General features: G+C 37.4%; 1 protein-coding gene across 1 annotated transcript in view; it reads left to right on the forward strand.

Annotated features, from left to right (window-relative positions):
* The first annotated feature begins 489 nt into the window (after positions 1 to 489).
* The window catches only part of ANO3 (anoctamin 3), a 296517-nt gene continuing 273977 nt past the window's right edge, over positions 490 to 23029 (forward strand). Inside the window, exon 1 of the mRNA XM_043580834.1 lies at positions 490 to 872. The gene's annotated coding sequence lies outside the window, so the exon portion shown is untranslated. The remainder of the gene's footprint in view (positions 873 to 23029) is intronic.

Consider the following 23029-nt stretch of genomic DNA (forward strand, 5'->3'; position numbering starts at 1 on the left):
ATTTATAAGCATAGACTTTAATGTTTACAACAACATTCCAAGGTAGTTATTATTATTCCTATTTTGCAGAAGAAAAAAAAATGAGGTTAGAGATCTTAATCTCCCCACAGTCACATAGCAACAGTAGATGATAGAAACATCTACTATATTTTATTAGGTATCTTTTGAGGCTTAGAAACATTTCTGGAGAAAGGCTTATTTAAAGGGAATGATTATTTCTAAATGGAGGTGTCACTTAGAAAAGTGCCTGTCAAGGTAGCCTTAGAGCTGAGTCTTCTTTTAAAAGAAGAGTAGACTTTCCCTCAATCTCATGGGTAGAGAAGGCATTTTAGGCACAGAGAAAAGATTGACCAAAATTCCAGAGTCAAAGAAGTAGAGGTCATGTTCAGGGAATTCTGCTGATTTGGCATGGCTGAACAGAAGAGCAGAGGGTGAACAAAGAGAAAGATACAGCCTTTGAGTTTGGGTGGGCAGGATATTAGAAGAGTGCATTACTCACCCCGGGAAAAAGTAATTGGAAGGTCTAGCCATTCTAAGCTTTTTCAAAGTCGACAGCTAAATCAGCTTGCATAACAGCACACAGACCTACCCACCTGCTTAGTTTCTAATGCAATTTACTGAAAAGTTGTGTCTTCCTACACACTTCTTTATAACTAATTTGACCTATACCAGATAGCAGTTTTACAGCAGCTATAGTCAACATGAAAAGCTCTTTTTTCATGATAATTTTCTATTCTCTTTCTGGTCTACTGAGTTTCTAAGCAAAATTTTTCTTGTTCCTTTGTTCCCTCTCACAGGCTTGCGAAAGTTGTGCTCATCTCATTGTGAGCTAGAGAAGAGTGTGTGGGCTGCCAAAGGCAAACACAGTGAAGGTGAGTTATGAGGGTGGAGTTTCAGGTGCTCTCACCAACTTTGCTCTTCAGTATAATGGTGTAGCAACTGCAGAGTCTTTGTGTGGAGTGAAAGTTTAACACTAATGTGCAGGATCACATTCATGTGATTAATGATCAATGTGACACTTTAGCTTATCATGTGGTTTGCAAAGCACATTCGCACCTGTAATTTACTTAGTTTTATCCCAAGCTGCTGGTGAAATTGCATTTACTTATAAATGTCTTATGCAAGATCTTACATACAAAAACATTTGTACCACTTGTTTTGAATAAATGTATTCCCATTATAAAGTAGTATCTTGGTAGTCTTAGTAAGTATTAATAAATTGATCAGCTAAAGGCCACTGCACAAACCATTTGATATACACTTAATTATAACTTGTTTTTTTAAAGCTTTTTTGAAGTTTCTTTATTTTGAGAGAAAGAGTGAGAGAATCCCAGCAGGCTCCACACTGTCAGCGCAGAGCTCAATGTGGGGGTCTAACTCACAAACTGTGAGATCATGACCTGAGCCGAAACCAAAGGTTGGACGCTTAACCAACTGAGCCACCCAGGTGCCCCAACATTTACTTACTTATAATTTTAATATAAGATGTTTAATGTAGATTTTATATGGCTAATTTTTATATGTAGGCAGTCCTTGAATTATGGTGGTTTAACTTACAATTTTCCATTTCACGATTGTGCAAAAGTGGTAAGAATTTAGGAGAAACTGTACTTTGAATTTTGACCTTTTCCAGGCCAGTGATATGTAAACCATACTCCCTCATGATGCTGGGCAGTAGAAGCCACAGCTCCCAACCAGCCAGCCACACGATCACGAGGGCAAACAACCAATGTATTTAGAATCATCCTGTACCCATACAACCATTCTGTTTTTCACTTTCAGGAGAATATTCAGTAAACTACATGAGATCATCAAAACTTTATTATAAAATAGGCTTTGTGTAGATGACTTCACCCAACTCTAAGTGTTCTGAGCACATTTAAGGTAGGGTAGGCTAAGCTATGATGTTCAGTAGGTTAGATGTACTACATGCATTTTTGACTAAAGATATTTTCAACTTACGATGGGTTTATTGGGACATAACCCAATGAACATATCTACATAAAACAACAAACTGCTCTAAAAACCTTAAAAGTTAAAAGTTAACAATAAACCAACACATAATAGGTAAAAGCAGAAAAATGCAAACTATATTTAGCAATCAACTTTTTTTCCTGAGATCCAATCATAAAGAGAAAGAACAAGGCTATTAGTTAACCAACTGATTGGTTACTGATTAATGAAGTTAATTAAATTGTTGTGGTTAGAAAATAGATCACCCAGAAAGTAGATAATCAAACAAGAAAATATGAAAACAGAGAGACAAACATTGGTAATACTTGTTACTCTTTTTTTAATTTATTTTTTTCTTAAAAAAATTTTTTGATGTTTATTTATTTTTGAGATTCAGAGAGACAGAGTATGGGGCAAGGGGGCAGAGAGAGGGAGAGAGAGAGGGAGACACAGAATCTGAAGCAGGCTCCAGGCTCTAGGCTGTCAGCACAGAGCCCAGCGCAGGGCTCAAACTCATGAACCGTGAGGTCATGACCTGAGCCAAAGTCGGACACTTAACTGTCTGAGCCACCCAGGCACCTCTAGAGAACTCTTAATGGGAGAATTTACTCTGACCCAAGATATCCCACTGTCTCAACACCATATGGAGATGGGTATATTGAGCTACCATAGCCTAGTGCTATTAACCTTTCAAATTGTATAACTCACTTTCCTTGTCTTGATTCCAGGCTTTACAGAAATCTTTGCATTAGAATCAATTTTCCAGTATGTGTGTTTTGGGTAATGTTTGCTGAATTTATGCCATAATTTCCAGTATCCAAAGCAATACTATTTTCCATGACATAACAATAATTTTATTAGTATTGTATTGGTATCATTTTATTCCAGGGTTTGTACCCTTTGACCAATATCTCCCTATTCCTCTATCTCCATGACCTGGTAGCCATCATTCTACTTGGTTTGTAAGAGTTCAACTTTTTTAGATTCCACATGTAAGTAGGAACTTACAATAATGTCTTTCTCTGACTCATTTCACTTAGCCCTCACATTGTCACAAGGGGCAGGGTTTTCTTTTTTTTTCCTCATTTGAATAATTTCCACTGTGTGTGTGTGTGTGTGTGTGTGTGTGTGTGTGTGTGTGTTTATCCATTGATAGACAACTTAGGTTGTTTCCATGTCTTGGCTATTGTGAATAATCTTTCAATGAACATACAGGGTGCAGATATTTCTTTGATGTCCTGTTTTCATTGCCTTTTTTTTTTCATTTCTTTGGATATATACCCAGCAGAAGAGTAGCTAGATCATATGGTAGTTTGATTTTTAATTTTTTGAGGAAGCTCCACACTATTTTCGTAGTGGCTGTGTCCATTTACATTTCCACCGACAGTTCACAAGGACTCCCTTTACTCCACAGCCTTCCCAACATTTATTAATTCTTGTCTTTTTGGCTATGAGGTGATATCTCATTGTGGTTTCAACTTGCATTTCCTTAATTAGTGATGATGAGCATCTTTTCATGCATTTGTGTGTCTTCTTTAGAAAATGCCTATTCAAGTCCTTTATCCAGTTTTTAATCATTTTTTTTTTGCTTTTGAGTTGTAGGAATTTCTTATACATATTGAAAACTGCAAACTCTTTATAGATAGTTTGAAAATATTCCTTCACTTCTGTTGGTTTCCTTTTTTTGCTGATTGTTTCTTGGCTGTACAGACGCTTTTTGGCTTGATTTAGTCATACTTATTTATTTTTGCTATTGTTGCTGGCACTTTTTGTGATTTTTTTTTGTCATATCCAAAAAACTGTTGTCAAGACCAAAGTCAAGGAGCATCATCTTCATGTTTTCTTCTAGTAGTTTTATACTTGTGGATCTTCCATTTACATCTTTAATCCATTTTGAGTCAATTTTTGTGAGTGGTGTAAAAAAGGGGTCCAATTTTCCCTATTCTACATGTGATTATCCAGTTTTCCCAACACTGTATTGGTATTATTAATATATCCTGAAAACTTGGTTGCCATGACTCCACCTTTGAAAGATGTTCTGCGTCCTTCTGTCAAAATCAGATTTCTGAGACTATAACGAAAAATCAATTTCTTACTACATATAAGTAAAGACCACCTTAGGATGCCTTTCAGCTATCAGTACACTAGCTTTTCTCTGATATAAAGTTTGTTTATATGTTTAGTATGTTTAGTACTTCACATCACTCACAATTTTGCCCCTAAATAGCTTTCTTGTATTAAGTAACACACACAGGAAATTATCTGAAGTTTCCGCATACCCCCCAAAAAGGCAGGGTACGAAGCTGGCAAGGGTAATGGTGAATTAACGAAGAACCACATGACTAAAAACAGGCTTTTGGATAATGTCAAGCGACAATTAGAGTATTAGCAGAAACTGGTATTTATCAAGTTATTCTATGTGCCAAGGACCGTGTTAAACTCTGTGTGGGTCGACTCCTCTTGGCAACTCTATGAAGCCAGGGTTATAATCAACTACAGATCAGGCGAGGATCAGACATGTGGAGTAACTTGTCTGTGGTCTAGCTACTTCTTCCCTCACACAGGGGCCTGAACTAGGACTTGAACCAGGTGTGTCTCCTAAAAAGACAGAGCCCTTGACCCTTTCCAGACATTGGTGTAATCCTACAAATATGTGAGACACAAAATTTCTAACTATGGAAATTAGAATTAGATGTGTTTCTGGAAAAGGAATATTGTTAGTTTTGTCTTCAAACCTGTGTAAGAGATGGTATTCTTACATAATAAGTTACCAAAATCCTCCGTTTGGATAAATACATGACTAAAGAGGAGAAGTGTAATTTACAAGGAAACTCTAAGTGGACTTTTGAAAAATTCCACAATTCCACAGTTCTTATTTTTATCACAAGTGAGTAATTTGTCACATTTAGACTCACCGGTGATGTTAGATGATATGCCCTTTCTATCCTAGTAAATGCAAATTTCATAGAGAGTTTCCATTTGTCATCAACAAATTGACATCCTGGGTCCAACCTGTTTTTTTTGTTGTTGTTGTTTTGTTTTTGGTTGTTGTTGTTGTTGTTGTTGTTGTTGTTATCAAGGCCTAGGCTTCCCAGGCCTACCTGCTCTGGAACTAGGTGACCACAAACCACACTTATCAGAGAACACCCCTTGTCTCCTTTCCGAAGGAGAGGAAACAATCCTCCCTACTCATTTTTGTATATTCCTTAGTGTCAAGTCAGGGTATTTACTAGTTTGTTTTTTCTTGGGAGTGAGAGGCAAGTTTTGTCACATATAGCTTGTTTTGTTTCAAATTACCTTATTTAGGTATGATTGACATGCAAACGCTGCATTTAATTAATGTACACAACTTGATGAATTTGGAAATAAGTATCCACCTGTGAAATCATCACCACCATCAATGCCATAAACACATTCACCACTTCCAAAATTATCCTTCTGCCCCCTTTATTTTTTTTCTTTTTTGCAGCAAGTAGAATGGTGGTTACCAGGGGCTGGAGGGAGGGGAAAATGAAAAAGTGCTAGTCAAAATGCACAAAACGTCGATTATGCAAGTTGATTAGATTCTGGAGATGTATTTATGGTCAGGTTAATAATACTGTATTGTACACTTAAAATTTTGCTAACAAGATAGATTTTATGTTATGTGCCTTTGTTGATATCAAGAGACTTTGTTACAATTCCATTGTTCCTGTTAGTCTATCCAAACTCCTTATAGTCAGTCTCCTTGATAGTTCTATGTCTACATAGGGTTTGTTAACTCATCCTGTGATTCTGTCTTCAAAATATTTGCATATCTCAACTGCTTATCGCCTTCACTGGTACCACTGTGGTCTGAAATCCCATCACCTCCCCCACCGGAAAATTGAAATACCTTCTAACCAGTGCCCACTCTAGTCTTTCCTCCCTCCTCCACCTCTCACACATCTCTTCTTGACAGAGTAGCTAGGACAATTACTTTACAACCTAAATCAGATAATACCACTCCCGTTTTCAAAAACCTCCAAAAGCTTTTATGTCATCCAGACCTTACTTAAAATGAGCTGCCACGCCCAGTTACCACCCCTGCTTTCAGTTCCTACTGATGATCTCATAGGGCACAGGGCCCCCCTGTGGTTCCTCTCACCTCTGGGCTGTGGCATTGTTGTGGCTTCTGTCTGGAATACTATTGCCCCTGATGTGTGCATGGCTTATTACTGCTTCACCTCTTTCAGGACTTTGCTCAAACATCATTTCCTCAGCAGGATGCTGAGTGGCCCTTCCCTGGCCATCATACTTAAAATTGCATTCATCTCTCCCACCCCAAGGCACTTATTTTTCTTCACAGGACTTATCTGATATGCTGTCTTTTGTTATTTTCATAATATCTCTTCTTCCATCAGATTGTACACTACATAGGAGAAGAAATTTTCCTTTCTTTTTTCTGTTTCGATCACTATCATCAGTGCCTAGAATAGTGCCTGATTAAATGGTAGGTTCTCAAAAATATTGTTGATGAAATGAACTACACAGTAATCTATCTTTAAAAAAGTGGTATTGGTAAAGTTTATTTAGTACTATATTAATTTATCTGGAGTGGATTTTAACATTAATATGAGATCCTTAGATAACAATCTCTGCTTTTCTTATATGTGTCCTGAAGGTCATCATTAGCCAAGCCCTGACATGTGTGTGTGTGTGTGTGTGTGTGTGTGTAATTTCCCTAGTGTAAAGCAGAGCACTGCCTCCCACATTAAAGACTGATAGTCTTCCTGTCTTAAAGCCAAATTACTTACTATAGGGAGATTCACATGATTCTTCTGGCATAAAGGTCCAGATGTTCCCCTTAATTTATTGAAGGCTTTCTTCTTAACACAGCTCTTATTCTCCTGGACATGGTAGATTATTAAATATCATAGGAATATAATTAAATTCCATTTTCTTAGGAAATTCTGTTTTACATTATTTCCAAATTATTGATGCAGAATATAATTTAATCTTCAGTTACAACCCAAAAATTGTTGCTCCTGTTTGCCATTTTATTCCTAAATAACATTCTAGAAAAGCCCAATCTTAGCACCTACCCATTCTATTCTGCAAAGAAAAAGAAAAAGCCAGCAGATCTGTAAAAAAATATGTGCGGTGGAGTGACCTTCCTTTATTAGGACGGGTGTTCATTCACTCATTCATCATAGCATTGTAGTAGATCCACTTTGCAACAGACACTGAACTAGGTGAGAAAGTACATGAGGAAAACTGAAAAGAACATTAGATTCAGAATTAGGAGAACCAAGTCAGACTGGAGCATATAATAGCAGTGTGACCTGAGCAAATAATCATATTTTTAATGAAGAAAATGCAGGTACTAATACACATTTCACAAGCTTAGATTTTGTATGAGTACTGAAAGAATTATACGTTGTAAAATAATTTGTAAAATGCTATATGAATGTAAGCATTTTCATTATCATGTTATAATAAAAATTGTATTTTTATATAAAATTAAATATCATACATCATTTCATAACGTAATAAAAAAGGAAGTATATAAGAAAAGAAGAGGTTGAGAGAAAGGGAATGTGAACCAAGGGACCTCTTCTCAACTTAAAAAATTCAAGAGGAGAAGAATATATAAATGTTAATAATAAAAACAACATCTGCCTGTCCATCAAAAGATAGAAATGTAGTTTGCGGGTCCATAGTCAAAAGTTTAATTTCAATGTGGCAAATTCCATAACGCCTTATCAGCAGAGTAGCATTTGAGCAAGGTCTTGTAATGGAAGTAGCTCACTGGCAGGTCATTTGTCCCCTATTATAAGATGGCTTAGGAGGTGATTATTGTACTAATACAGCATGGTGGTCAACTGCATGAGCCTTAGAGTCAGATTTTTTTTTTCCAAATCTTAGTTATGCATTTCCCTACCTAGCTGAAGGATTTTGAGTATATTACTTACTCCCTCTGTTCCTCAATTTCCTCATTAATAAATTTGAGATAATAGTACTGACCTCATAAGGCTAGTATGAGAATTAAGATAAGTGCTTCGCATACTAAGTTCACACTAAATGTTAATTGCTGTTATTCTACTTGTTAATGCTATTATTATTGTAAGTGAGGCAGCACACAAAATTCCTGTTGCCAGAAATGGATTTTCAGGAAAGAATGCAAAGAAATGAGGTGACCCCTTGATCATCTTGGTATAAGTGAGAGTAGCAAGTTGGCCTCCTATTTGCTTTTTTTTAAATGGCTATTTATTTATTTATTTATTTTAGAGAGAGAGAGAGAGAGAGAGAGAGAGAGAGAGTGCGAGCAAGCGGGAGAGGGTCAGAGAGAGAGAGAGAGAGAGAGAGAGAGAAAGAGAATCCCAAGCAGGCTCTGCACTGTCTGTCACACAGAGCCCAACCTGGGGCTCAAACTCATGAACCGTGAGAGCATGACCTGAGCTGAAATCATGAGTTGGAACTTAACTGAATGAGCCACCCAGACGCCCCTTCCTCTCTTTGTTTTTGTTTTTGTCTACTTCTGTATATTAGTGTCTCTACCTTACAAAGCTCATATTGTCTACGGCCCCTCACTGCAGTCCCATCTGGTGCTCAAAGATGTTGGCTATTTGTCTCTGTAGGACTCCAGAATTCAGGAATCAGGGAACATAAGACATAAGTTAAGTAAGTGATAAACCGATACAAGTCATATTAGTAATGATTTAATGTTTTTTTTCTCCATTTTTAACAAGAGATGTTCAGTAAGTATCTTAAGAAGCAAAAAATAAACACTTTATCTGGGTATTCTAGTCACCTCCCAAACCAAAAATTATGCCTTATAAATACACACCAATCATCATCATCATCAAGCCATTTAACAGTGTTATTATTTTTAATTTGTAACTCACTGTCACTTATTACTGGTTTTAATCCCGACAGTTTTACAAGTTAAATAAGTATTATTTTTTTAATTTATATTAATTTTTGTGTCCTTTTAATAAATTCTAGGTAGGTCTATGAGTATGTTATTTGAAAAAAAAAAAGCCAGGTATAGACGATCACAGCTTCCTGTGGTATTCAGATGATGAGCAGTCCATGTAGTTATCAGTCTATAGAAATCTCAGCATTTTATATTATTTCCAATCTTATTATCCATCAGTCCATAAACATCCATTTCACATGGCCAGAGTCTGCTCTTTTTCTAGTCCTCATACTTTTCCTTTCCAAAATCTGAGTTTTTCTAGCTCTCTGCTCTTGCTCCCAGCACCACTCTGAAAGGCTTTGTAGCAAGCTGCTGGAACGAGGTCCACATGAAGCTTGGAATGTCTAAAAATCTTTCAGAGTCTAGGAAGGACAAAGGGATGAATTAGGAAGGCAGTCCACAATATCCCAACGGGAATGGTAAATGGAACCTTAACTTCCTGAAAAGTGTGATGAGTTAGTGAATTAGAGAGGAGGCATTGACTATTCAGTTCCACTTGACCTTTGACAAGTATAACAAAGTATTAGTTAAATTAAATACTAGGTAAGCCTAATAAAAGGACCTCAAGGCCAGATTTGTCCCTTGTTTATAAACCTGAAACCTCTGCTTTATAAGCTTCAGAAGTTTAAGAAGGGAGGGGGCACCTGGTTGGCTCAGTCAATTAAGCATCTGACTTCTGCTCAGGTCATAACTTCACACTTCACAAGTTCGAGCCCTACATTGGGCTCTATGCTGACAGCTCAGACCCTGGATTCTAGATTCTGGATTCTGTGTCTCCCCCTCTCTCTGTCCTTCTGCTTCTCTCTGCCCCTCCCCCCCCCCCCGCCCCTCCCCAGCTTGGGCTCTGTCTCTCTCTCTCAAAAATAAATCAACATTAAAAAAAAAAAAAGAAGTTTGAGAAGGTACAAGATAAATGAAGCATAGTCCTGTGCTAATATTGACTGTCCTTCATCAAGTGACCGATGAGTTACGCCATAGTCTGTCTCTTAATTCTGTTTTACTAACGGCCTATCATCTCCATTTATGGCAGGGGTGAGAGTAGAAAGGGTGAATAAAGAATGAGGTGATCTCCTGCTCTTCACAATGAGTGGCCTGTGGTCCAAATATTTATTCTAGATGGGCTCACCATAGTTTCTGGTTTGTCAGACAGTCCTTACTTGTAACTGTTGTCCATCCAATGTAATCATAGTGACCCCTTTCATACTCAAAAGTATCCAAGTTAGGGAAATAATTTTCTGATGACATTAGTGCTGGTTAACACAAATGTCATAGCTATTGACAGACCAAAATTTCATGGGTGCAGAAAGACAAGTAAATAATTGCTAAGTACTATATGAGATAAAACTGTTATAGTGTCCAGACTCAGAGCCAGATAGGCTGACTCTAGTCAGAACTCTACACAATGCAGGCTGTTTTAAAGTTTTACGTTAAACATAAGAGGCCTATCTTACAGATATCAGAACTAAATCTAAGGGAAACAAAATATACTCAGGCACATCCCTTAAGATGTAACAGAGCATAAATTTTAACTGAGATCTTCTGAGGTCAAGGCTCCATACTTTCCTAAGTGTCTCCTTGTTTGGAAACCAAATACTAAGAATTACGCTAAACATAACAGTCATTACACTAAAGGTACAATTTGGTGATGCATCTCTTAAGAGAAGTAGAAACTGAGAATAAGACTAATCGTTAGGGACATGACTAACTGGCACAAAAGAATCAGAACAATTCATGATTCTATATAATTAAGTTCTCAATTATTTAGTAAGGATGAACAAGTTCAGAAGAGACTTCATGTGGGCTGGTCTATTCAGGGAAGAGGTGCCATTGGGCCTGGGAGAACTTGGATGATGAACAGCAAGAAGAGAACATTCCCCGAAGAGGAAACAAAGGGCTGTTTTCGTGAGGCAGATCAAGCACTACATTCTGACCCAAACAGAGTTTGTGCTGGGAAATCCAGAGAAATCTGATGGATAAAATAGGTCGGGCCAGATGATGAGAATGTCTTTAGTGTTTAATTTTGTTTTACCCATGCATATACATAACTTTACATAAATGCATACATGTGGTTATTCACACGCTTTTGGATGTATAGTTGTTTTCCTTTTTCTCTCTTTTGGCTTCCTTCTCAGCCTCTCTTCTTCCATCCAGTTGTATTAACCTACCTACCCATATTAACAACCCAGCATGTAGCTTTCTCTATATTTTCTCCCTGTCCAACTAATCAGATAGATACCCTACTAGGATAAATCATAATCTGCCATATTGGTGGGTATGAGTTTTGTTTCCAGTGTTTTGCTACCAAGACCAATGGTACAATAAACAACCCTGACATATGGGTCATTATTTATGGCTGCTTTATTTGAATGGGATAGACTTCTAAGAGATGGGTTATTGGTTAAAATAGGCTCTAATGCTTCACAATTCCAAAGCAATGTATGAAAGAATGCTTTTCCCAACATCCCTATAAAAATAGATACCATGGCTCCTTTCCATTTTTGCTAATGTGAAGAGCTTAAAAATATACCTCACTATTTTAACTTCTATTTCCCTGACTACCAGAGAATTTTTTTTGTTTTAAATTATGATTTTTTTAGATTAGAATCTTACAATGTGGTCTGTAAATACTCTGCATTTTAAATTTTTTTTAATGTTTATTTATTTTTGAGAGAGGGAGAGAGAGACAGAAAGTGAGCAGGGGTGAGGGGCAGAAAGAGGAGACACAGAATCAAGAGCAGGCTCCAGGTTCTGGGCTGACAGAACAGAGCCCACACGCGCTCGAACCCACAAACCATGAGATCATGACCTGAGCTGAAGTCAGACACTTAACTGACTGAGCCACCCAGGCACCCCAATACTCTGCATTATTTTTTTTCTGTCTTGCTTTACTTTTCCTTCATTTTTTTTCTTTTTATCAACCAGGGTTCAATCAGCAAAACAGAATGAGAAATACTTTAAGTATTATGGAATAAGGATTTATTACAGGAGTGAGAACTTACCCAACTGTAGGAGTTTTGTGGAGAATAGTCCAAAAAAGGATGTTAGAGAATCAGAGAAAAGCAACTAGCCAGTTCTTTTGAACACTTGCTGTGGCAAACAAACCAGAGTTTGCCAGGGAATCTAGAGTGGGTCCGTGACAGAGCATTGGTGGAGCAGCCTATGGAAAGACTATCACCTCTGCACCTGGCATGGTACTTCCATAGAGCAAAAAAGAGCTGGACATGGTACTGGGAAAAATAGGGACCTTCTAGAATCTGTCTGCTCCTGTGTCATTGTCTCATTGTTTGTAAGCACAGTGACCTTCAGAGGAAGTGGGTGCTGCTTTCCTTTAATTTTACTAGGCTTGCACAGATTTCTTTTTGATCAGCTTTAGCCTGGAACCATATTGGGAAGGCAATTCTGGAGAACACGGTTGTAGTTTAGTGAAGTTGACACAAAAGGAACATAACAAAGCACAGGACCAATTTTTGTGAATGTCCACCAAATACAAAGATAAGTGTTACAAGTGTGATCTTATAAACTTCTGTTAAATGAAGTTCATTGTAGTAAGTCAATCTAGATCTTTAGTTGTTTACTTTGGTCTATTATATTAAATTTTTTAAGAAATATTTATTGTCTTCCATTACATTTGCAATTTTATCAATTTGTCCATCTAATTTTTTTGCTTTTATATTAATGACTGTACAGTTTGGTGGATAAGGTATAGGACTTATATCTTCTTTATAAATTATACCTTTAGCTTTATGTAATGTGCCTCTTTAACATTTTATTCCGTATAATGTGAAATTCCATCTTGACTGAAAATATTGCTAGACTTGCCTACTTTTTTTATTTGTATTTACCTGAAATCATTTTGACCACCACTTTATTAGTTTCCATTAAATATATATATATACATATATATATATATTTTTTTTTTTTTTGCACAAAGTGCTTATCTTGATTTTAATCCAATTTAAATCACTGTCTTTTAGTGGACTCTTTTTAGAGTCCTTATATTTGGAATATTGGCCGACATGCTTGATTTTATTCATTTCATCTTATTTTAAATGTATAATTTGTCTTCACTGTTGAGTACACATTTTCCTTTTCCTTATTTTTCCTGGTTTGATCAAGGTGCAATATATTTCATTTGTTTTCTCCTTGGAAAGTTCATTGTTCTTTCCCCATTCATTAAATATTATTTTTTATTTTCCTTGTTCTCATAATCAAGTAAGTTAAACAAAGTTATTTTTCTATTAATATTCATGTTTTCATTTGCCTCTTGTTTGATCCCCTCCCCAATAAAAGAAGGTCTTAAGACTATATTAAACTTTTATTTTTCCTCTCTAATTCTCCTTTCCTTAGACTTCTGTAACATTCTTATTTAGCCCAACTACCTGGATTTGTTGAAATTAATAATCAGAATTTATTCTATAGTGTTTTCTTTTTAATAGCTTTTTGTAGTTCTTATGTTAAGTATCCCTGGAGTGTGTATTATTATCCACTTGAATTTAATTAGGTAAATAAAGATTAGATACAATTATATTTTACTCTTATTTTATCTTGAGGTCCCTTTTCTAATTCTTTTTTAAAGTAGAATCCTTAAGTATTTATTCAAATAGACTCTGTAAGTTATACATTCCTCAAATTATTAAAGATTTTCAAGTGTCTTCCTGTACTTGAGAATAATTATATCTTGTATAGGTATGTGATTTTGAGATGAAGTCAATTATATCATCAACCTGAAGAAGCTGTTCTAACTTCCAGCATTGCATATGAAAAAGTATAATGTCAGTCTCTTTTCTGTTTTCCTTAATCAATATTTTACTGATTCCTAGGTGACAAAACCTTATTTGAAGATTGGAAAATATAGTCATGACAGTTAAAAGGCAAACTTTCCTAAAAGTCACTGGAAGAAAATTCTTGTTTTTATTGTGTAAAATGTGTTGCTATAGTGTTTTTTTTTTCTTGTTCCCCCCTCCCCCACAAAGTGTTCAATCACTCTTTTACAATAAAACGTCACAACCAGGGGAGACTTGGAACTTCAAACGTTTAGGGCTTATATAACTATTTGCTATCTATTCTTAAAGAAATTACAAAGAGGGGCACCTGGGTGGCTCAGTAGGCTGAGCATCTGACTTCGGCTCAGGTCATGATCTCGCGGTCAGTGGGTTTGAGCCCAGCGTCGGGCTCTGAGCTGTCAGCACGGAGCCTGGAGCCTGTTTCAGATTCTGTGTCTCCCTCTCTCTCTGACCCTCCCCTGTTCATGCTGTGTCTCCCTGTCTCAAAAATAAATAAACGTTAAAAAAAATTAAAAAAAAAAATTACAAAGATGTACTGTTTTTCTGGTACAAAGCTTACAAAGACTAAAAAAATATATATATCCTGGCTGAATTTGGCACATAGATTCCAGTATATATTTGTTAAATGTACTAAAAATAGAATAGGTAGTTTTATTCTAATATTTTTAGAAATTATAGGAAGGGAGGAAGAACTTTATTTGATATAAAGTATGATTTACTAAATATTTTTCAAGGTAATATGATGTGATCATCTACTCAGTAATGCTAACATAAATTATTTAGATTAATGAATACAAGGGCTATAATTGACACATTGTTAATACATAAATGTTTTCAAGTTGCCAATATTTATTTTTTAGGTAAATTCAATGCTGTCACATTAAATAATTAATTCAGTAACATTTTCATCCTATTAGTTTTATTTTTTTGCAAACTGTCTCTTCATCATATCATTATTTAATTTTAGACCCCACTCAAGTTCATATTGCCACAAGGTTTCTATTTGTAGATTTCAATCAGTGAAGATTTTCTGTACTATTTCTACTATTTTCCTTTGGAGAGGAAAGAGGAATAATCCTAGTCAAACCAGCCACAAGGATTATATTTCTGAAGTCAGAGCATATGAAATTCTCTTCCAACTGAAAAGAATCCTAGAATACGAGGGGCAGAAGAGACCTTAGAGAGCATCAAATCCATCAACCTTATCATAGGTAGGACACCTTGAACCAAGAAGGCAAAGTGATTTGCACACTGTTAGATGGCATGCTACTTTACACATCAGGACAAGACTCCCAAAGCAATGCCTTCCCTTCCACATTTCTCTGCTACATCAGAAAGGGGACCTTCATGCCAAGTGCTGATTTTCTGTTTTCAATTTTAAATCTGTGCTACTATTGGATTAAAATGGCATAACCACATTTTCTGCCCAGACTATTTTCTTCAATTATTTTAATGTTTATTTGTTTTTTAGAGAGAGACAGAGACAGAGACAGAGACAGAGACAGAGACAGAGTGCAAGCAGGGGAGGGGCAGAAAGAGAGGGAGATACAGAATCCAAAACAGGCTCCAGGCTCTGAGCTGTCAGTACAGAGCCCGACATGGGGCCCAAACCCACTATCCATGAGATCATGACCTGAGCCGAAGTTGGGTGTCCAACTGACCTAGCCACCCCGGTGCCACCTGCCCAGACTATTTTTAAATACTGTTGTCATTTTGTATTTTTTGCACTTATTTTTCTAACATAAGTCATATGCATTTGGTGGTTAAGGTGGCTGCTTAACTTACTATACAAAACAGGACACGTTTTAAAGTTTGAGGCCATTGATAATTACACTGTGACAAAAAGCAACCCAGAGCATGTCACTCTAGGGATAAATGGAAAATAAGGGTAAAATATCAATAAGCAAAATGAAAAAAAAAATTACTTCACCCCCTATCTTCTTTATGTAGACTCTACTTTGTTTTGAGTTTTATTATCATAGATCTGTGCATATAATTTTTTTGCAAAAATTGACCTCACACTTCAATATTCTTTGGCAATTTGTTATTTTTTTCAATTTTTTTAATGCTTATTTATTTTTGAGAAAGAGAGAGAGAGAGACAGAGAGAGAGAGACAGAGACAGAGCATGAGTGGGGGAGGGGCAGAGAGAGGGAGACATAGAATCCAAAGCAGGCTCCAGACTCTGAGCTGTCAGCACAGAGCCTGATGCAGGGCTCAAACTCACAAACTCGGAGATCATGACCTGAACTGAAGTTGGATGCTTAACCAACTGAGTCACCTAGGTGCCTCTGCAGTTTGTTATTAATAAGTGAAATATTGAGGTGCCTGAGTGGCTCAGCTCATTGAGCTTCCAATTCTTGATTTCGGCTCAAGTTATGATCCCAGTGTCATGGGATCAAGTCCCACATCAGGCTCTGCACTGGTTGTGGAGCCTGCTTAAGATTTTCTCTCTGCCCCTCCCCGCCCCCCCATACAACAACAACAACAACAACAAAAAAAACAAAACAATAAATCAGGAAACTTTTCCAGTACATAAATATTCATGCACACTATCTCTTTAAAGGCTTTCTTAATATTGCATTGTTAATGTCTTTGTGGGAATGTCAAGCCAGCAGATACATTCTTTGCTCCTGCTGGACTGCTTATGTTAAAATAGAGATCACAGAGTATTCACAACCAGTCACTCCAGCCTCCCAGGGCCACAAATACATTTTCTCTAAAAAGAAAATAGGTAACTACAGAAGCTACTTTCATTTCCACCTCCTGCTGGCAAACACCCCAACAACCAGTATAGCACAGGCGTAAGTCAGCAGAAGCATCAAGCTATCAGAATAGACACTAGCCATAGACTAGCACTTCCACATCCAGAACTTCAGCTGAGTTTTCATGGAAAACTTGCTGTTTTCAAAAGCATGGAAATTCACCAAAATGTGGTAGAGTGGTCCAGATGACCAGAGTATCAGTTTAAGAAGTTATGAAGATGAACAGATGTAAAAAAATAAATCAATAGTTATTGTAATCCTAGATTTTCTAAACAAAGCAAAATTAGTCTTTATGAAATTATCTGCCTGGAGTAAATAAAATCACAGAGCAATATAAAGCCATAGTCTTACATGCTAATTTTGAAAGACAATTAATACACTGGACTGATATTTGAATATCTTATTATTAGACTCTTAGCAAACAAGAGAAAAGTTTGTGCCTACTTTCAAAAGCATGCATATATAATGCACAATACAAACATGGTAAAATGCCATGAATGATGTCAGTCATATTCTATAGGAATTATAGGAGATTAAATTCACATCTAACTTGCTTTATAGCGGGTGGATGTGAAAAAAGGAAGGCTTCATCGTGGAAATGGCATTGCTTTGGGGACTTAAAGGAGAGTAGGGGTTGAGAAAACTTGAATAGGATGGGAGTTTTAAGATGAGCATTTCAAATGCAGAAAACAGCAGCAGCAAAAGAAGAGAGGCCTATGAGGAAGAAAACCATTGGAGGAACAAAACGGAGTGTAAGAGAGTCTTAGAAACAAGATTAGAGAGTGTTGAGGGCAGATCATGGGGCTTCTTGAATAGTAGAACAATAAACATGGTCTCTATTCTATAGGCATCCTGAGTGATGATAAGTTTTCCACAGAGACATAATATTATAAAATGTTTATTCCACCATCAACTACTTTTTTCCACGCATCTTAATGCTGTCTTCTTAAGCAAATCATTTTGTGTCCCTGTCTTTTCAAAATACTACGTGATAATGGGGTGCCTGGGTGGCTCAGTCAGTTAAGCATCCTACTCTTGATTTCAGTTCTGGTAATGATCTCATGTGCCGGAGTCCAGCTCCAGCAGGTCCAGGGGTTCCTGAAGCATAAACGGCATCGGTGAAAAAGTGAAAAAAAATAAAATAAAACAAAAATAAAAATGGACACAGACAACAGCAGTGCGTTGATCTGGCCGATTTATTGTAGCAAATGTGGCATTATATCTGCTAGTGATTTCCTTGGCATCTATGTTTTTCTAACATTACCTAATTTTAAAAATGTTTCTATGTGTAATCAACCTTTAAGAAATAACGTGGCGATTTTCTTGTAATGTTCCCTCATACCCTTTGATTATTGATTAATTTCTTACATTATTCCATTATGCATTTGCATTTATCTATAATCTATAAAGCATTTGCTTTGCTGTTTTCATGAAAGGTCATCTATCTCTCAACGCCTCAAGTGGAACAGTTAGAGGGACATGACCTCTTAACCACATGAGGCCAGAAGAACAATGTGTTTGCCTCGATCCGAGGTGCCAGGAAGGGGCCGGAAGGGCCTTAGAAACCCATGCCTCACACATTCTCAGAGACACAATGCACCTAGGAACTAATGAACCATTCTGTACCTTAACCCACTAGGTTCAATCATCATCATCTGGAATGCCTCCGAGGGGCCAGGCGGGCCTAGCGGTTGAAGTCACCTGTGCCCAGAGATACACTCCTTAGTTGCCAGAGTGAGGCTTTCAAATCCATGTTTCTCTTTTGTCGGCCTCTTTGCTGGCAAACACATGAGGCTATCCTTCCTGTAAGTAGAGGAGTCTCCATAGGGGATGGCAAGGGCTAAACGTAAGGCCACACAATTTCTTGCGGAACCTTATTTTCTTTCCTAATGGTTCTTTTCCCAGGGGGCCTGTTGAGGGCGGTTCCCCAACAGACAATACCCCAGGTACTTTTATTAAGGCCAAATTACCTAGAAGCGGGAGTACAAGAAGCTTCTCTGTCCGTGGGCCGCCTTGCAGTCACCAATCCGTCCACAGCCCGGGCCCTGCCACTCAGGCTGGGATAGCTCGGCTTCCAGCACTCATGGTTCGTGGGATTTGAGCCCGGTGTGGGGCTCTGTGCAGACAGCATGGAGCCTGCTTGGAATTCTCTTTCTCAACCTCTGTCTCTGACCCTCCCCCAATAGTGCTCACTGTCTCACTCTCTCTCAAAAAAATAAACATTAAAAAAAGTAAAAACAACAACAAAATACTGTGTGATAAGAGCACCTCAGGCTGGGTTCGGATTAGGTGGAAGCTGCTGATTTTCCTCCATTGCTTTCTCTTTGGCACTTACATCCCTTAGGACCTGTCATTCCTCAATGCATCTCTGAGCATCTAGCCTGGCTGTCAGAAGGACTCACCTGTTCTTTTACTGTCACGTGTGGTCAGCTACACTAGGCTTTGGGGGAAACAACCGTTAAATTGTACTCCACCCTTCACGTATCACAGCACTGGGTTTTCTGAAGAGCTTGTTTGTGCTTCTAATAGAGTATGGATAGCAACTTGCACCAAGAAAGTAGTTCATATATTAAATATAAATATATATAAGCATAAAATATATAAATGATTTTAATATAATTCCCCTTGGTTTTGCATAAGGAAGAAGACAGCTACTCAAGCCACTAAAGCAGCATTTTTCTTGAAGTCATTTTAAAATTTTAAATTAATTTCTTTCGTTTCTTATTCATTAGTAAGTATTCATTCAGGTTGTGTGAAAGGAACTATACTGGTCCCTGAAGAAACAGTCAACATTCAGTCCACTCTCAGGGAGATCAGAGTTTCTCTATGATAATGTCTCTGGGGGAGCTCTCCCCTTCTGTTTTCCTTACTCTTCTCAAATAAACCCATTATCAATGTGACTTGGTTATTTCATTTTGTCTTTTATTTTGTTTAAATGCTTATTTATTTTGAGAGAGAGAGAGAAAAAGAGCACATGCATGTAGGGGAGGGGCAGAGAGAGAGGTAGAGAGAGAATCCCAAGCAGGCTCTGCACTGTCAGCACAGAGTTGAATGTGGGGCCTCTATGTCATGAACCATGAGATCATGACCTGAGCTGAAACCAAGAGTCGGACACTTAACCAATGAGCCACCCAGTTGCTCATCATTTTGCCTTTTAATACCTTAAATAATTGGGTTTTCTATAGAGGGAATGACTGAAAAGAGAATTGCTTTATTTCAGTTACCATTTAGATAATGAGAGCAGAATTGGCAGCCCAATTTCAATTAAGTCATTTATTCAAGACCCAAAGAGGTAATGACAGAAGTCTCACATTTCCTGTGATAGAGCACAAAACAGGGAAGCTAACGATTGGCTGAGCTGAGTGTTCATATCTCGAAGTTCAAAGGAATAAAAAACCTCCCAGTGATGTAAAAACAGAGTTTCCTACCTCTTCTGGGAGGCAAAAGTTAGCATGTGGTCTGATAAATTAATTACCTAAGGAGGACATGAGACAGGTGGTGAGCTGTGGGAGGGTGAATGCAGCAGAGACCTGAGCAAGAAAACAAAACAAAAGTCCAAGACTGAAAAAGAAAAATTACTTTGTAGCATGATAGATAGGGAGAGATTTTAAGAATGTATGTATAAAATCCATATCAAATCAGTATATATCATTTGTAAAAAGTAGAACATGACAAAAATTATGGAGGTATAAAAAATCAGCTTTAATCCCTATTTGCAAAATTACTTATTTAGAAATTTTGGTATGCTTCTTTCCAGTCTTTTTTTTTTCCCATTTTGCAAAACAAAGTCAAGATCATATAACATATGATAATTGTGTTTCATCACTGAACATTATATAAAATATTCTCTCATCTTTAAAATTTGAAGAAAGAAATTTAAAACCAAAAATAGTAAAAAAATTAAAAAAAATCAGTGTAGCCATCTTTGATGAAGCTATTATATATTCATTCCTAACCTTTCCACAATGGAAATGTCAGATTCAAAAATTTCCTCTTATCAGTTCATAGGAAGATTTATTTTTTAGGAAGGTCTTTGTTCAAACCCCCTGCCCTTGTCGCTTTCAACACACACACACACATACACATACAGCCTTTCCTTCTCTTTGCATTGCCTTTCCTGTAAAGCAGATGGTGCTTGAAATTTTCTAGGGTCCTTACGAAAGCTGTTCCTCTAGCAACCTTCCTTAAAAGACTGATTTTAAAACAAGCAAAGATGTTCTTTGAATTCCCTGCTAGCCAATCTGTCAGTCCAGCCTAAAATATTTCTAATTAAAAGTAATCAACTTTATGAGAAGATAATTTAACCATAGTTGGCACTGCTGAGGTGAGGGTGCGATGGTGTTAGAAATACCAAATCACGTTTTTTTTAATAATTAATTTCTAATGAGGTTCTAATTCTTAACTCATTCCTGGCTCCAGTGCCCACATCTTCACCTCCAGCTGAGTTGTGGTTGGAGAAAATTAGACATCAGCAAAAGAAGAGGCTCTGGGAAATTGAAGATGTCCTTCTGCCTGGAAGTGTAGAGTAGAACCATAGGCTTTTACTTCTTTCAATTGTTCTTCCCAATTATGAATTGAATTAACGTTCATATTTCCACAATATTTCTGATTCTAAACTTAGTGATTTAAAGGGGTTTTTAAAAGAAGATCAGGGGGCCCCTGGGTGGCCCAGTCAGGTAAGCATCCAAATCTTGATTTCGGCTCAGATCATGATCTGGTGTTTTCATGGGTTCAGGCCCCGGGTCAGGCTCTGCGCTGGCAATGGAGCCTGCATGGGATGCTCCGTCTCCCTGTATCTCTGTCCTTACCCGACTCGTGCCATCTCTGTCTCTCAGAATAAATGAATGAACTTACGAAAATAAAATAAAAAGAAGATCAGATCTTCAGGGGTAATAATTATAATAGTATCTGGTATTTACTGAGCTTTACCTTCCTGCCATGAACTAGTCTTTAAATATATTATTTAATTTAATCCTCACCTAAGAGATTGGGTGGTATTAGAATTCAATGAGTTGGATTGTAATTGGAATGACCTATGAGTTGAGCTACATTAGAATTTTAACTGCAGATGAACAAAATATAACAAAAGCACCCTCAGGAATTCATTTATTGTCTTGGGTTTCAGTGCTCTTTTGTATAAAATTAGCTGTAAAATGAGGCTTTGTGGAGACAGTCTCTGAGGTTTGTTCTGAATCTTCAGTTCAAGATAAAACTCACACTGAGTTAATTCTTTATAACCAAGTATTTCTTCAGTGCCTGCATACTTAGTTTTTACTGAATGTTCAACATCTTCTTTCTGGAAACACTGGTATCCTTCATTAAAGACAGCTGCAAATTCTTTGCTAGGCCTTTCACTGGGAGTGGAATCCAATTTCTGTCTTCTCCAGGCTTAGCCATTGAAAACTCAAGAGGACTCTAGGCAGAACCACCAGGCTGAGCCTAGCCAACCTATGAAATGTCATGAGAGATAATAGTTTCGGAGTGTTTTTTTATGCAGTCATATTTAACTGGAACATCTGCTTGTTCAAAGCTACATTCCCTTTACTGCCCTTGTATTATGCACTACAGGTGAAATCAAAAAGTGTATGATAGCAGCTCAACCTGTGTGAGGTTTTGAACATCTTGAAACAACTGTTTTCTCTTTATCATCTGCCGTTGCTTGTATTCCTCAACTGACTGAGCTGGTCTCACAAACCTTCAAAATTCAGGAAAGCATATACTCTTTGCTCTTGTTCAATAAGGTTATATCTTCCACAAGGAGCTAAAAGGTTTGAATCAGGCAGCAGGAAAAGGAAGGTAAGAGGAAGAGAGACGGAAGAATGTGTTGAACTGGCTCCTGATTCTATTTTGGCCAGTGTGGTTTGGCCCTCCCATAGTTACTTCACCTCTTTGGTATCAGGTGTCTTTCTCTCTCAACATAAGGTGATGGTTATTTATGATTTTGAGAATTCTTTGTTGTTCTGGACCTTAGTTTCTTTTACAATATTAAAATAATATTCTATATACCTTATAAGGCTTTTGCTAGGATTACTTTAGGTATCGTGGAGAGTGTTTTTACAGCACCTGTTACTGATAAATGGCCCCATGCCATTATTATAGCATTCAATGCCTCAAAGGCTGAAGTACAAGAGGATAACTCACATGCAGTGGTGTTCTAGACATTTAACATAGCTGATCTGATAAAACCATTCTACTGGCTAAGTGGAAGTTATCCATATTTCCTGTATGCAACTTTAAGAGGAAAAGACAAAAACGTCTCTGCATCTGCTGTTGCATTCCTCTCAGGGGAGAAATAGATCAGCTTGGCCCTTCTGCAAGTGCCAGTGTTTACAGACCAACTTTTAGTGAATTAAAACCGTACCCCGATATAATAACTCGCCTCAAACTTGAAAAAGAGGTAATTACTTAGTGGCTCCAGAGATTTGTTCGGATTTATTTATAGTCGCTAAGAAAAGTCCTCCTCTCCCTCTCCCAGCAAACCCAACACAACGCCCACCCACACTGCGGCACTGGACGCTCCGGGGATGCGAGGTTAATTCCCTGAGTAGCCGCTAAGGGGAGCTGGACGCTGGACCGCCCTCCGACGTT

This window comes from Prionailurus bengalensis, chromosome D1 (assembly GCF_016509475.1).
Source record: "Prionailurus bengalensis isolate Pbe53 chromosome D1, Fcat_Pben_1.1_paternal_pri, whole genome shotgun sequence".
Taxonomy (NCBI): Eukaryota; Metazoa; Chordata; class Mammalia; order Carnivora; family Felidae; genus Prionailurus; species Prionailurus bengalensis.